The 16,683-nt window shown below is 41.3% G+C and overlaps 2 protein-coding genes and 1 pseudogene across 4 annotated transcripts in view; 1 reads left to right on the top strand and 2 right to left on the bottom strand.

Annotated features, from left to right (window-relative positions):
- LOC145443194 (uncharacterized) overlaps positions 1-10,611 on the bottom strand; it is a 267,709-nt gene extending 257,098 nt beyond the window's left edge. The window contains exon 1 of the mRNA XM_080321183.1: positions 10,541-10,611. The gene's annotated coding sequence lies outside the window, so the exon portion shown is untranslated. The remainder of the gene's footprint in view (positions 1-10,540) is intronic.
- Positions 1-16,683, top strand: part of LOC145443195 (uncharacterized) — a 351,124-nt gene that overhangs the window by 18,455 nt on the left and 315,986 nt on the right. The window lies entirely within an intron of this gene.
- On the bottom strand, positions 3,907-4,006 carry LOC145443891 (U6 spliceosomal RNA; annotated as a pseudogene).

Here is a 16,683-nt window from a genome sequence, read left to right on the forward strand (position 1 = left end):
CCACAAGTAATTTCAAGAAAAGGTGGATTAATATCCCAACTGGATAAACTTGACCCGTCGTTGATGAATTAACGGCAGGGGTCAATTTCTGCAAAATTGATGGTCACCATACTTCTTACCACCAAACATTGAAGACATGTGAGCCATATATTCAAAAGTTGGCAGCAGAAGGCTGTTAGCTCTCCAAAGCCACACAACAAAGCTCAGTGGGATCTGCCTTGGATTGATATCTGATATGGTCATGTCCAAAGTTGCTCCCAGGGGGCAACTTTGGACAGTTTACAATAAGTGTTCAAACTCAGGTATTGGTGTTGCTTTATCTTCATTCAGGTGCATTCTCAACTATTTTCAGATCTTAGCAATGGTGCGCAAGTACAAGGCTAGTGTAGGTGCTAGACCTTATCAGAATTATTCCAAAAGTCAATTGGAGAAGGCAATTGATGCATGCAAGGCAGGTTCATCAATAAGAAGGGCCTGTGAGAAGTATGGAGTAAGGAGAGGAACATTGAACAATAGACTCAGAAGTCTTCATGGACTGCCGCAAGGTCGACCTAGAGCCCTTTCAGATGTAGAAGAGAGAGCTATTATCAATCACTTGTTGGTCATGAGCAGTTGGGGGTTTCCTTTTGACATGTATGAAGTGCGGAGGTTAGTAAAACTCTATCTCGACAAAACCGGTAGAAATCTTGCACTGTTCAAAAACAACCTTCCTGGCGAAGAGTGGCTGAAGGGATTTTTAAGGAGAAATGAAAGAGTAATTGGACTGAGAGTTTGCCAAAATATAAAGAGGAACAGGGCTGCCATAAGCAGAGAGATTATAACCAACTATTTTGAAAATTTAACAACAACCTTGAAAGACGTGCCACCTGAAAATATAATTACGATGAAACAAATTTATCTGATGATCCAGGAAAGAAGAAGTGTGTATTTGAAAGAGGAGTAAAGTATCCTGAAAGAGTGATAAACCACTCAAAATCTGCGACAAGTTTGATGTTTGCTGGGACCGCCAGTGGGGTAATCTTGCCACCATATGTTGTATACAAGTCTGAACATTTATGGACAACATGGATGCAAGGTGGGCCAAAAGGGACACGTTACAACAGATCAAGAAGTGGGTGGTTTGATGGCTGTTGTTTTGAAGATTGGTTTATGAGTTTAGTATTGCCGCATTGCAGAAAATTACCTGGGAAAAAAGTTCTCATTGGTGACAACTTGTCTAGCCACATTTCTGCCGAGGTGATAAAAAAATGTGAAGATAATAACATTGCATTTGTTTGTCTACCCCCCAATAGTACACACCTTTGCCAGCCACTTGATGTGTCATACTTCAGATCTCTGAAGCAAAACTGGCGAAAAATTATATTGGAGTGGAAATCTGGATCAGGACGTAAATTCACCATACTGCCTAAAGATTGCTTCCCTGTACTTTTAAAAAAATTGGTCAATGCAATGAAAGCCTCTTCAAAAGCCACATTGCAAAGTGGCTTCAAAAAGACTGGAATTTTCCCATTTCATCCTCAGGAAGTAATAAAAAGGATTCCAGATGACACAGGAGATCAGGGTGACCTTTTTGAGACATCACAACTGGTTTCTAGCACTGTAATTGACATTCTATCAGCTGCAAGGTTCAATCAGGACACTACCAAGAAGAAGCGGAAATCAAGAATCAGTGTTACTCCTGGAAAGGGTGTTACTCCAGAAATTTTAGATTCCGATGATCAGCCAGGACCGAGCGGATTGAGAATGACAACGAGATTATCGCCCCAGGAAGCGGACAGTGCCTTGGTGATTGAATTTAATGATCATAGCGAACAAGAAGATATGATCATGACTGGTGATGATGACGAGAGATCTGCAAGAGAAGACAAAGAACAGATTAGAAGAGGGGCGTGGGTTTTGACCTCTTTTTCTGCAAGGAAAAAGACCAAGTATTTCATTGGAGAAGTAATTGCGGTTTTGGATGGCGAGCCGGAAGATGGTGATCTGATTGTTTCCTTTCTGGAAAGGCGGGGTAAAACTTATGAATTTTGCTGGCCAGCTATTAAAGATGTAGCAAACATCGACTTACAACAAGTTGTAAAAACGCTGGGTGTACCCACAGATGTAATTCGGGGTAATTTGCTGCGTCAACAGGGTGCATTAACCTTCTCCGATCACCTTGAAGACTTTTGGGATAATTTGAGGGATCCACCTGCAGGATAGGCCTAGAATATTTCGTTCCATTTTCAGACACTTTTCTTTGCAACTTTCTGTAATAAATGATGGGTTTTGAAACCTGAACTCTTTCAAAAAAGCCTCAATTGGTGGGATAATGATGTGAAGTTTATTATAAAGATTAAAACAGGAATTGGCACAACTGCAACGCAACATGAAAAGTCGACCTCTCTCTCCACCATCGCATGTGATGTGCCGAATAATTGTACACTTCCGTCTGCCTAAACTCAAATCAACACGTAAGCAATCAGTCAATCTCACGTGTGATACTCAGAAGCCGAGACAACACTAAGCAGGAGCTACACAAAGGCACAGTAATTTAGGCACGAGGAAATAAAGTAAAATTCTAACCCTGTCCAAAGTTACCCCACATGCAGGGGTAACTTTGGACAGAGGAAAAACAAAAAAAAAAGGTACTTATTTGTGAAAATGAAGTTTTGAGTAAAGCTAATTCGAATCTTCAATTCATGACACAAAAAGTACAAAAAAAATATTCCCCCTGGAGACTGGTATAAAAAAATTATCAAGCAAAGTTCGAAAAAATTGTCCAAAGTTACCCCGGTTTACGGTATCAATTTCTTGTCCCCGCTGCTCACGTAATCATATTCATAGTTAGAGCTAATTGAGGTGTCTTGAACACCGTATAACCCGCTGGTATGATCCCGTTATTTCGTTACCTCCTGTCTGCTATATCAAAAAATATAGAATAGCGAAAACGTAGGCTACTAAACTAAGAGACGCACACTATTTCAAATTGGTATTTCTTCACTGCAGTATAATTTGTCCCTGCGGGATGATATGTTTCTTGTGAGATATTTGGCAGCATGAAATCACGCCCAGAATAAAAGTTATATTCAAAATATTTAAAAAATACTCTATAATTCATGCTTATTCTCGAAATAATTTTTAGCCCCCTTTCCAGCTTGCCCCTTCAATTGGAGGGTGTGTCGTGCCGCAGTTATGGTACTGTCTACCTATATCAATAGCTACTGCTCATTCAACTGGAAAGTTAGGGCACATTGCATCATTGAAATAGCAGCGACGTAACGTTAGCAGTCTACTCACGACTTTCCTGCAATCCTAATTAAAAACTCCAGACTTCAAGCCAACACTCAATTTCCTAATATTTTGTGAGGGCCGCAAGAACGCTATCTGCGGGCCGCATGCGGCCCTCGGGGCCGCGGTTGGGAATCACTGGTCTAGACCTAATGTCTAGACAGTGAGAAAGTAATAAAGCAGTCAAGCGACAAGAGAGAAGTCGCTTGACTGGAAGAGAGTCTTGACTCAAGGAAGAGTCAAGACTCTGAAAAAAGACTCAACCGAGAATTGACTCACAAACACGAGTCAATTCTCGGAGAGGTAGATAAAGACTCCTCAAGACCTGACTCACGAAGACGAGTCAGGCCTCAGGAGGGAGAAGGGGGGAGTCTGAAGAAGACTCGAAAGTGAAATCCAAAGGTCGACGAAAAGAAGGAAGTAGTGAGAAGTTTACATGGACTAAGGTTTACGGTGACTAACTATTGCCCAAGCGGCTCCGGTTCGTTCCTCGTATCTGAAAGTAGCCGTTATATAATTACGCGAACCTTAATACAACCAATCTCTAAAACGCGAACAACGGGACTTGAACCGACGCCCAATATATCGCTGTGATCAGGAAATAGCAGCCTAACCAACTGAGCTACTCTGAAGGCTCGAAAGATTGGACGCTTCACGATTTTGGGTGTCATCCTTGCGCAGGGGCCATGCTAATCTTCTCTGTATCGTTCCAATTTTAGTGTGTGTACCCTGGTACCTATCGTATAACAAACAAAACGAAGATTGCTACGAAGACCTGCATGACACACTAGTTAAAGCAGCTCTAGAATTGTCTTCCAGCTCGTCCGACACTGACGACGAAAAGAGAAATAGATCAAACAAGTCTCAAAAGAAGATCAATGACGAGACAGAAGATATGTCAGATGCAACAGAATCTCACTGAAAAACAGAAACTCAGAAGACGAAGAAGCAGAAACAACAAGAAAGCCCCAATCAGACCCGGAAGGGAAAGAAAACCCAAGAAAAAGAAGAAGAAAAAGGGCGAAAGAACAAAATAGCAACGCCCAAACCCTCCAAAATGAAGCTGTCAATCCTGTCGATAAACATAAACGGATTAGGGAAAAACTGGATAAAATTCAAGACTCTGTTACTAAGAAACAAAAAGTACGATATAATTTGTCTACAGGAAACTAACAAATCAGATAAAAACAACTCGAATCTCAGCTGTCACACTTAGATTACACTCTATTGGAAAACTGCCTTGACAAAACAGAAAAGAACGACCGTAATAAATTATACTTTCAGGGCACAGCCATAATTATTAGAAAACAGCTAGAAAATTATACGTTGATGAAATCAGAAAAAATAATCGAACACAAAGCACAGAAAATCGAAATTAAAGATGATCCACACATTATAGAGATCTGGAACATATACGCCCCCCTGAACCAGGGAAAGTATAAAACAGATTTCTACGACAGTTTGACGACAGAGATTGGGAAAACGGATGAGAGAAAGATCATATGCGGCAACTTCAATATGATTAGTAGAGAAATAGATGCGAAAATTGAAACGAAACAGGGCTTGTCACCGGCAGGAAAGAAATGGAATGACACAATCAGACGATATCATTTGAGAGATATTTTCAGAACGAGGAACCCCCAAAAAATCTTATATACAATGATCAGAAAACATCAAGAAAGAAGAATAGATCGCATATACTGCACAAAAAACATCGAACAAGAGATACACAAATTTGAATACAAAGTCAACACCATTTCGGACCACCTATACATGAGCACCTTACTACTACTCAAACAGAAGAGACCCGCATGGGGAAGGGGCATTGGAAAAATAATATGAACTTATATAATGATAAAGAAATAAGACAAGAAATCAAAGAGACCTACCTGATCTATGCCGGACAAAAAGTAATCTTTGATAGCATAGCAGGATGGTGGGATAAAATGAAAAGTAAAATCAAGCAGACACTGAAGAAGAGAGGAAAGAAACGCAGAAAGGAAGTGTCGGAACGGAGATCTAAGATGGAAACTGAGCTGAGCCGAAGCCTGACGAGCACAGAAAAACATCGAGATCTAATAGCAAAGATACGAGAATATGATAAGGAAGAAATTGAAAGATTAAATAAGAGAGCTAGAGTCATGTATATAGAACATGATGAAAAACCAACAAAATACTTCTTCGACCGAATAAAAATCAAAGAAAAACGTCAAAACATAGAAACACTCGAAAACAGTAACGGAGAGTTACTAATCGAGAAAAAAGAAATAATAGACGAGGTTAAAGAATTCTACAATGGGTTGTGGGAGAAAACCTCCAATATTGATATAAGAATACAAGAAACCTTCAAAAAAGAAATTGAAGGTATGGAAATTATTGAAGAAAAACGAGCACATCTGAACGACACGATAACGGAAGATGAAATTCTGCTCGCGATTAAATCGATGCAAAATAATAGATCCTAGGGTACCGACGGGATCTCCATTGAATTCTATAAAACATTTTGGAACATGATAAAAGAACTCACCGAAGTAATGAACAACGCATACAGCTTCAATTCTACCTGCAAAACATGGGAAGAGGGATTAGTAAAGTTAATTTACAAGAAAGGAAATCCTAGGCACATCAAAAATTACCGACCGATACCACTATTAAATACGGATTACAAAATATTACCTAAAATACTAACCAGTAGAATGAAAAGCATACTACCGGATATCATAGACAACACCCAAAAATGCAGCATCGACAAGAGAAGCATTTTTGATGCGGCACTCAATCTAAAATCTGCAATAGATTATTCCAGAAAGAAGAAGATACCGGCAGTGATAGGCAGCGTAGACCAGGAGAAAGCGTTTGATAGTCAATCATGACTACCTACTATCGCTAATAAAATCCAGGGATTTGGGAGAAAACTTCTACAATTATATCAAACATACATATGATAACGCTAGAAGTCGAATCCAAATCAACGGAGCGAAAACTAACTCGGTGAAAATAAAAAGAGGCATTAGGCAAGGCTGCCCCATGAGCATGATGCTCTATGCAATGGCAACCGAACCATTAGCAAAGAAAATAGGAAAAGACGAAGAAATTAGAGGAATTAGATTAGGCCAAGAAGTTTCAAAAATTCAGCAATACGCGGACGATTTAACGACGTTCACGCAATCGAAAAACTCACTTACTAAAATTATGAAACACTTGAATGATTTTGAGAAAGCAACGGGACAAAGCATTAACGAAGAAAACTCAACTACTGCCACTAACAAGAGCGCCAGGAATTGAGTTCAAAAACTCAGTATTCGAGAATTTCACAAAAATAGTATAAAGATATTGGGATATAAGTTTGGGAAAGATGAAAACAAAGAGTCGTGGAAAGAAAGAATAATAGATAAGATCGATAAAATATTAAGTATGTACAAAACAAGACGGCTGACTTGGATAGGAAAAATACAAATCCTGAAAAGTCTTGCAACGTCTCAGATACTCTACACTGCTAGAGTGCATAGACCTAACAATGAGAACATTAAAAAAATAGAAAGGAGTTTCTTCCAGTTCGTGTATTATCCAGAAAAGATGGAATAGCTAGGAATCTCCTTATAAAAAGGAAACACGAAGGGGGACTGGCGATGCCATTCCCAAAATCGATCGTAGACACGTGCCAATTGATAGAAATTAAGGCCCTGTCGGAATTAGAAAACACATGCGAATTCTGGCATCAAGAAGCCTTATATTAATTGGGAACCAAAATTAAAGCTATCAACGCGGGACTGTGCGCAAACAGCATGCCGCATAATGAAAGCCCAGATCAAGAATGGAGAAGAATAGTTGAAGACATGAAGAAGATAAGATGGTCAACCGAACAATGGGTGGACGCCACTTTCAAAAACCTGTACATGAGATGTACAGAAAGTGTGGAGAAAAAATCACCGTTCGGCCAAACGATGAAGTGGAAGGTATTGCAACGAGAGGAGAGAGGACGTAATAACATACTTACCAACAAAGAGAAGATCATTAATCACTAAATAACAAAGGATATATATATTCGGCAAAGAAAAGAGAAGAAGAAATCTATGGAAAAGAAATGATATAACGTCTTGCAAGTTTTGCGGGAAAGATGAAGACGATATAGAACACGTCTTCACAAAACGTGCCTTCTCGCAAGAAGTCCTATGCAAGATGGAAAGCGAGAAAGGGATACAATTACCGAGAGGAGAAGACCTACTTCACAGTCAAAAGAAAAAAATAAGAACGAAATAATACTCATCACGATATTTAAGAAAGTGATCCTGAGAACAAAACAAAAATGGGATATCGAAAACGTTTCAATGATTAACCGACAACACTGGACGGAAAAGACTGTAAAAGAAATTCTCAAAAAATACGACGACGGAATCAACTTGATTGAAAAGGTCGAAGAAGAAAATACCTGGACGACCGATGACGACGGACACACGATGGCAAATTGACGACGATGGATGGAGACGAACGAGGCAAGTTGAACGATGATGACGAGCATGGCGATGGAAATCTTGCAAGAATGATGATTATGTGTATTTGTGTTTTTGCTTTTTTCACGCAATTTTTCAATAACTTGTATTGAGATTATATTTTGAATAAAATATGATTGACTGAGGCCAACCACGAAACACAAAAGGCGAAGTTCTATATAGAATAAGCCTATAAACTCAGCTCACATCTCAGAAACGCACACGATTGTTCGTTCTGGACTTTGTGTAGCTGATCCGAGTTTGAAGAACCTGGGAACAGGAAACAAAATCTGAAGAACCTGGGAACAGGAAGCAAAATCTGAAAAACCTGGGAACAGGAAACAAAATCAACGAAATCATGGAATTCCCTAGATTACACGGCAGACGACCTTTGTCAGTCGACATCAAGGGAAATAATGAAATAAATTTGAACGAGATTGTGGAAATCTTCAGTAAAAAAGATGAGCTAATAAAATACAGAAACAAGATGGAAGCAGCCTTCCAAATCGGGCCCGATGTCTACAATCTTACAATGGAAGATGAAGAGACAAGAAACGCGCTGCTGAGCGAAAACCCAAATATACAGCACAATGGAAAGCGATATACTCTTATGAAACCTAGGGATCAGCCTTCGGTAACTAACATACGAGCAGTGCCCTCTGAGGCAAGTAATGAAGCCATAGCGAAAGCCTTGGATCAATGGAAAGCTGGAGTAATAGTTGGAATCAAAAAACTTTATCATGAAGGGTTAAAGCTCCGTTCACAACGGATATAGATCCGTGGCAATGGTGGAATACGCACCAGGGAAGCTGCCAGCCTTTGTCAACATTGATGGCGCAAGCTGCAAAGTGTTCACGCCAACAATAGAGAAAAGGGCGCAGCCCCCAAAAACTTGCACAAAGTGCAATAGAAAAGGACATCTGGCTACGCATTGCAAAATTGCATACTGTAGCCAATGTGAAAAGACAGGGCACACAAGAGAACAATGCGAGGAGCTTGAGAAAGATTTCCCCGCATTGGGAAACACACAGAAACAAATAGTAAACAAAGAAACAAAGAAGAACCCGATCTCTGAAGTCGAATCAGAGGAACAGGAAAATGAACAAAACAACAAAGAAGTAATAAACAAAATGATCGAAGAGGTGGCAAAACAGCTAACCTCCTCTTCATGCGATTCAGTATCGGAAGAGGCAGGAGAAACCGAGGACAGTGATGCACAAGGAGAGGGAGCTAGCAACCTCTTGGTGGCTTTGCTCTAGTGCAAAATAAAAATAAAAAGAAGAGGAAAAGACTCTCCACTGAGAGCAGGAGAAGTAACAGTAAGAAAAGAAATGTAAACACACCTAAAAACAAGAAATAGAAATGGAGCTCCAGATTACCTCATTAAACATAAATGGGTTTAGGAAACATTGGAAGAAGATAACTCAATTAGCAAATACATACAATATAGACGTACTGTTTACGATTGTCAATTCATTATTTTCCTTGCGCAATTAATCGTTGTAGCAATGTCATTATTAGTAATCTTGTTTGTCGCGTCTTTTCATTTGGGGTATATAAAGCGTCTGTTGGAACATTTTCAGTTGGATATTTTTGATGACGCTTAATTAATTGTAAATCCTGCTCTGTACTCGTCACGTTTCGATAATACATTTCTTCAGTATCTAACATTGGAGTGCCCGAAGTTTGTTTGTGGGGATCGGAGCAATTCAAATTACTCAGTGTTCACAATTCAGCGATATGTCTCTTCATCATTCGCCGTCTGACGGAAAACCCCAATTGCAATGTGCTGCCACATTTAAGGTTATTTCGAAGATGACTGTAGAAGAGCTTCGCAACGAACTCTCTAGTTTAAATGAGCCGATCTCTTGGACGCCGTTCTTGTCGAAAGATTGAAGAAAGCGCGTGAAGCGAAGGTACAAGAAAAGTTGGACAGATCTGAAACCTCGAACCATTCAGCAGCGCTCGATCAGTCAGCTTCTGCTTCACCTCTTTTTTCCCCGCTCAAGCAAGGTGCGTCAAGTGACCTGATGCTCCTCTTTACTATGATGCGACAGCAGCAGGAAGCCGATCGCGAAGCTGCAGAACGAAGATTTCAGCTTCAGCAGGAGGCCGATCGCGAGGCTGCAGAACGAAGATTTCGGCTTCAACAGGAAGCCGCTGAAAAGCGTTTTCTATTACAACTGGAAGAATCGCGTGAAAGAGCAAAAGAATAACGGCACAACCTTACAACGTTTATGGCAGACGTCAAAAAGACAGCCAAAGAGAAGGAGAAGTCTTCGACTAGCTCGGAATCAAATCCACCCGAAATGATTCTGAAACGCTTCCGTCGAATGCATAAGGAGCTTCTGGAGCTTTTACAGACTCTTGATCTGAAATGCACTAACTCTCATTCAATTGAAGAGATTCAGGTGAACGTAAGGTCCGCGGAACTGTCTATGGCCGATCTGAAATCGTACGTCGATTCGAAGATAGATTCATTGGAGGAAGATGATACAAAATCTGAAATATCGAAGGGCTTCAGAGAATCGTCACAAGTTTATTTAGTGACAATACCAGTCGCAAAAACCCGGCTTAACGAATTGATAGCTTTAGATAAAGCAGCCGGAAGTTTGCCAAGCGGAGTTACTCCCCCTTCGTTCTACGGCGAATTCCTCAGCTTTCCCACGGTCTGGGAGTCCTTCGAACCTCTCGTTCACTACAACCCTAAGGTGAGTAAGTTCTACAAGATGACTTATCTCAAAACTTCTATGAAAGGGTCCGCCTCCGGTGTACTCAACGGTTTCCCATCGATCGCAAGCAACTACGAAGCCGCAATTGATGCAATATTGAAGAGATATGGCCGAAGTCAGTCATCGTCCGCAGCCATATTAAGGATCTCTTGGATGGACGGAAAGTTGATTGCGAAATCGGTAAAGTACGTGGTTTGCTCGATCGAGCAACTGCCAAGAGAACAGTTCTCTCACAGCACGATATTAACTGGGATCAAATATTCACTCAGGTGCTCGAATCTCAGTTGCCGGCCAAATTGCATGAGCGCTGGATGCGCAAAATTATTCCTTTGTTGGAAACTGACGAAGTAGCCACTTCTGATTTGTTTTTCGATTTTCTCGCTACAGAGATAGCAACGATGGAGACTATCAAGAACGCTAGTCATAGGCCAACGGACGACAAATCGGAGAAGCAATCGAAGACCAAGCAGAACGACAATCAATTCTCTGCACAGTCATTAGTGACTCAATCAGTTCCCTTGCTGTCGTGTCCATATTGCAGTAATGCTCACCGTCTTGAAACCTGTAAACGATTTCTTCAATTATCGGCGGAAAAGCGGATGGCAGATCTAATTTCTAAACCCGGTAAAGTATGTTTCAGATGCCTCGCTACTAAGGGAGAAGACGGACATCCGAAGCATTTTTACCAATGTAAATCCCGATGCGCTGTGGCGAATTGTGGTCAACCTCATCACGAGCTTTTACACGTCGGTGAGACATCTCAACGTACCAAGGCGATGGTTTCGACAATTCCGATGGCGACCAGTCTTCGCGACAGTGAGATTCTCACCATGCTTCCTACAGCGCAGGCTGAGATCGCCCACTCTGGTAAAAGTATGCGTGTCCGAGTTGCGTTTGATTCTCTGTCTCAGAAAAGTTTCATCTCTGATAGAGTAGCAGAGTATCTCAAGCTTCCTACTATTCAAAGTGATTTATTGAATGTTAGTGGCTTTGGAGGTTCATCAGCTTCAAACATCATGGATCTTGTACAATTCAAATTATCGCCTTTGTATCAAGATAATGATCCAGTTACAATTCAGGCGTATGTGCAACGGGGGATAATTTGTACACCATTGGATCGGACCGTGTTGAGATCAGATCAAGTCGCTCACCTCGATGGATTGCAACTGGCGGATCCTCTACCCCGGGATGAAGGTACGGTGGACGTTTTAATTGGTGGACGTTACTACTTCTCCTTGATGCAAGGGTCAGTGATTTGTCCAGAAATTCCAGAGACCGCTCCGTTTGCCATTGAAACCATTTTCGGATGGGTTTTAGCTGGGCCTTATTCGCGAAATTCGACTGGTTTTGTCATTACCTCCAATTGCTTACTTACTAAAATTTCGATGGACGACTCTGAGTCTGATTTTGGTTCGTGGAAGGAGTTGGACAGGAAACTCGAACGGTTTTGGAGTCAAGATTCAATTGGGCTCGTGGATATTGATGCTGTATACACCGCTAAGGAAACCGATGCAATTGAACAATTCAACAGGTCAGTAACATTCGATGGCGAAAAATATTCAGTCTCTCTACCATGCAAGAGGGATGCAATCGCATTGAAATCCAATTATAAAGAGGCTTATTCACGTTCAATGGCTATTGAGAAATCCTTGCGTAGGAAGCCTGATAGATTGGAGAGTTACGATCGCGCAATCATGGAGTACCAATCCAATGGTTTTGCACGAAAATTAAGTCAAGACGAGATGGCAGTAATTCAATCCCTTCCGCATTATTTTGTTCCTCACCACCCCGTCTTTCGTGAGGATAGTTGTTCAACAAAATTGCGGGTCGTTTTTGACGCAAGTGCTAAAACTGAGAACGGTCACTCATTAAACGATTGTCTATTGAAAGGTCCAAATCTGCTACCAGATATCGGTCAGGTATTGCTACGATTTCGCACTCATCGAGTAGCATTGAATGGTGATATTCGCAAAATGTTTTGTCAAACTGCCATAGCACATGATCATCAACGGTATCAGTTGTATCTTTGGAGAAATTGCGACCCACAAAGGGCACCTGACGTTTACGTTATGGAAAGGGTCATGTTTGGCATTTCGTCCAGTCCATTTCTTGCGATACAAACGATTCATCACCATGCTAATTCAGCTATAATGGTAGAAAATTTCGGTCACAACTTTGCAGAACTAATCAAGAAAAACATGTACGTGGACGATATCCATATCGGTGGAGATTGCGTTGAGGATGTTGCCAGACAACAGCGCAATTTGGTTGATTTCTTTAAGAGCGGTGGCTGGACTTTGGTTAAATTTGCCTCTAACAGTAGAGAATTAATGGATCGCATTCCTGCGGAACCGCGATTACCCAATTGTGATTTAGATCTCGGCGACAGCAATTTAGGTGAAGCTTCGTCTCTCGGGTTGAAGTGGTGTACTACTGCTGACACGATGTACTGCAACGTCAAGCCCAAGATGTGCGAGCAGGAAACCAACGTCACGAAGCGAACCATGCTCAGCAAACTAAGTCAATTATATGATGTTTTTGGCTTCTTTTCAGCATATGTCGTACGTGCCAAAATATTGCTGCAAGAAGTTTGGAAGAAACAATACGAATGGGACGAACCAGTGGATGACGACATAGCTATGAAGTTTCGACAGTGGATTGATGACTTGGCTGTGCTCAATTCAATCAAAATCCCTCGGTACATTTTCTCTAGATTAACATCAGTGAAAAGTGTGCAGCTTCACGGATTTGCCGACGCTTCCGAGCAAGCATATGGAGCAGTTGTGTACGTGCGAGCAGAAGATGATCAAGGTAACGTTCATATTCAATACTTGATCGCTAAAACCCGAGTCGCCCCGTTGAAATCCGTTTCGGTTGCTAGACTTGAATTGATGGCTGCTCATAGTTTAGCGAAATTGGTCAAATATGTCCTTAACGCATGGGATTCGCACGTCGAGTGTGATCAGATTCATTTGTGGGTTGATTCCGAAATAACGCTTGCCTGGATTGCTAAGCCAAGCTCCCACCTGAAGACATTCGTTCGCAATCGCGTGCAAGAAATTCACGATCTCGTTTCACCCGACGTGTGGAGATACTGTCCCGGTGTCGATAACCCTGCGGATATGCACAGTCGGGGGGTGAGTCTTAAATTTATCAAAGACAGTTCAAAGTATTGGTTTGGACCTTCTTGGCTCTCGGAAGGCAGTTCGAATTGGCCGAAGAAATCAAAATTAGAACATTCCCTTGACGTGAAATTCGAGATTGCCGCAAAGCACGTGCTACTAACGAAAACTGAGACTTCAATTCCGTTCTATGAAAGCAAGTTCAGCAGTTACTCGAAAATTGTTCGCGTTACAGCTAGAATTCTGCGATGGAAGAATTGTGATTTTGACAAACTTGATCCAGATTGCGAAAATAACTTCATAGGGCCCAATGAATTCAAATTGGCGGAGGCGCACCTGTTCCGTTTGATACAAAGGTTCTGATTTGCTGCTTCATTGGAACAGTTGGAGGTTGGTAAAAATATTCCGACCACGTGTCCCTTCCGAGACTTGGATCCACGGCTCGATACAGAACTCGCGTTAATTGTCGCTGGAAATCGTCTGTGTATGTCAGAGTTGTCTGATCGTGCGAAAGCTCCCATTATTCTTCAAGCCAAGGAACCACTAATTGAAAATTTGATTTTGCATGTACACGAGGCAGCCGCTCATTCACCGCAAGATACGACGATCGCCATTCTACGGGAACGCTTTCACATCATTCACATTCGCAATGAAGTTCGTCGAGTTTTGCGCCAATGCGTGGTGTGTAGACATCACAATACGAAACATCTGCACCAAAGGGTGTTCTCCCTCCGGAACGCGTTTGCATTTCTCCGGCCTTTTCACAGGTCGGTTTGGATTTTACAGGGCCTATTTACGTGAAGTCCTGTGGCGACCAGATGAAAAAGGCTTACATTTGTCTGTTTACGTGCCCTCATAGCAGGATGATTCATCTCGAACTCACGAACGACATGACAACGGAGGAATTCTTGGCGGCTCTACAACGCATGATTAACAGGCGAGGTTGGTGCAATGAAATCATTTGTGATAATCAGTTAACATTCAAGAAAGCTGAGAAGTTGCTGACGATATCAACGCGCTCCGCAAAAAGTTGGAAGGCGAAGCTTTACAAAGGTTTCTCACTGATAACGGGATCGTCTGGAAATATATCACAGAGCGAGCACCTCATCGTGGCGCATTCTACGAACGGATGAATAGGTCGATAAAGGAGCCTCTACGAAAAGTTCTCGGTAAGGCCAAATTCACATTCCCTGAGCTGTATATATACTGTGTTAACAGATATCGAATGTGCCATGAATCAACGTCCTTTGACTTATCTGGGATCCGACCCGAGGAACGAACAAGCAATTACACCAGCACATCTCGTTCTCGGTCGTTCGTTACGTCACCTCCCGAATTTCCCGTTCGTTACGTCACCTCCCGAATTTCCCGGTCAAGTCTACTGTGAACGTTTCAAAACGGTTTCGCTACCTTCAGACCTTGTTGAAACACTTCTGGACTAGACGGACCAAGGAGTATTTGCCAACACTACTCCGCAGAAATGAATGGACTACAGATCGGAGACGTCTGTCTTATTGCCGATGAAGGGTATTCCCGCTCGAACTGGAAGACCGGAAAAGTAGTCGATGCGTACAGGAGTAGAGACGGTCTCATCCGCACGCTCAAGTTGAAAACAGCGCGTGGATTGGTCACGAGACCAATCCAGAAACTCCATTTGTTGGAGAAGTCGGTTGTTGGCTGAGATCAGCCAAGGGGAGGAGTGTTTACGATTGTCAATTCATTATTTTCCTTGCGCAATTAATCGTTGTAGCAATGTCATTATTAGTAATCTTGTTTGTCGCGTCTTTTCATTTGGGGTATATAAAGCGTCTGTTGGAACATTTTCAGTTGGATATTTTTGATGACGCTTAATTAATTGTAAATCCTGCTCTGTACTCGTCACGTTTCGATAATACATTTCTTCAGTATCTAACATTGGAGTGCCAGAGAGTTGAATTGCAACAGTTTTGCGTCAAGATATTCCAAGATTAGATAGGCTTCTGCGCCTGGAAATCGGCAATCATAGCCGCGCAGAAACACGTACTTTGCCTCCAAGAAGTACATAAATAGATAAGGAGAAACTGGAAAATCGGTGTACCGGTAACAACTTCGAGATGCATGCCAATTGTCTAGATGTAAAAGACACTTGGCGGGATGCGGATAAAGGTAAAAAGAACTACTGTCAAGGTACCTTTGTGCTAGTAAAAACAACATAAAAACAAGAATACGACATAGCCAATGATATTATGATAGAAAACAGAGTACAGAGAATTAAATTGAAGACAAACAACAAAGAAAATTTGGAAATCTGGGATATATATGCGCCACCGGGAATTTCAAAACATACAACGGACTTTTACAAAAACCTAGTGGAAAACACAAAAAAGCAGGAGATCGCACACTATTGATAGGGGACTTCAACATAATTACAAACAAATTGGACTATTGATAGGTGACTTCAACATAATTACAAACAAATTGGACGCTAAGAAAAACATAAATTGGACTATTGATAGGTGACTTCAACATAATTACAAACAAATTGGACGCTAAGAAAAACCTAAATTTCAAAAGATCACTGGCCGCAAACATTTGGAAAAATTTTACTGAAATTCATGGGTATCAAGATATATACCGATCCAGGCATCCGCACAAGAGGTTGTACACTAAGAGAACTGGAGATCAGGAAAGACGCATCGATAATGCGTATGCCACTGACATCCTGAACAAAGACATCACCAAGTGTACATACAAAATCAATCCTATTTCGGACCACGTCTATTCAATGGAAATAAAAATTGGAAATCATAAACAAAACAGATAATGTAACAAAGAGGTATTAACAAGCAAACAAACGAAAGAAAATATAGAAATGATCATTGAAGTTATGTCGAGAAACAGTCGAAATGGTGGGATGATGTAAAAAGCAAAATAAAAAGAGCCTTACAAGCGTATGAGGTAACAGCAGAGAAGATCGAAAAAAGAAAAATCAAGGAATTAGGTCAGAAAATAGAAATAGCGGAGAACAATCAAGATCAACCGACCAAAATAAAACTGCAATGTGAACTGAAAAAGTTCGAATGGAAGAAC

The sequence above is a fragment of the Botryllus schlosseri genome, chromosome 7 (genome assembly GCF_051294905.1).
Source record: "Botryllus schlosseri isolate E-star chromosome 7, Bs_hap1, whole genome shotgun sequence".
Taxonomy (NCBI): domain Eukaryota; kingdom Metazoa; phylum Chordata; class Ascidiacea; order Stolidobranchia; family Styelidae; genus Botryllus; species Botryllus schlosseri.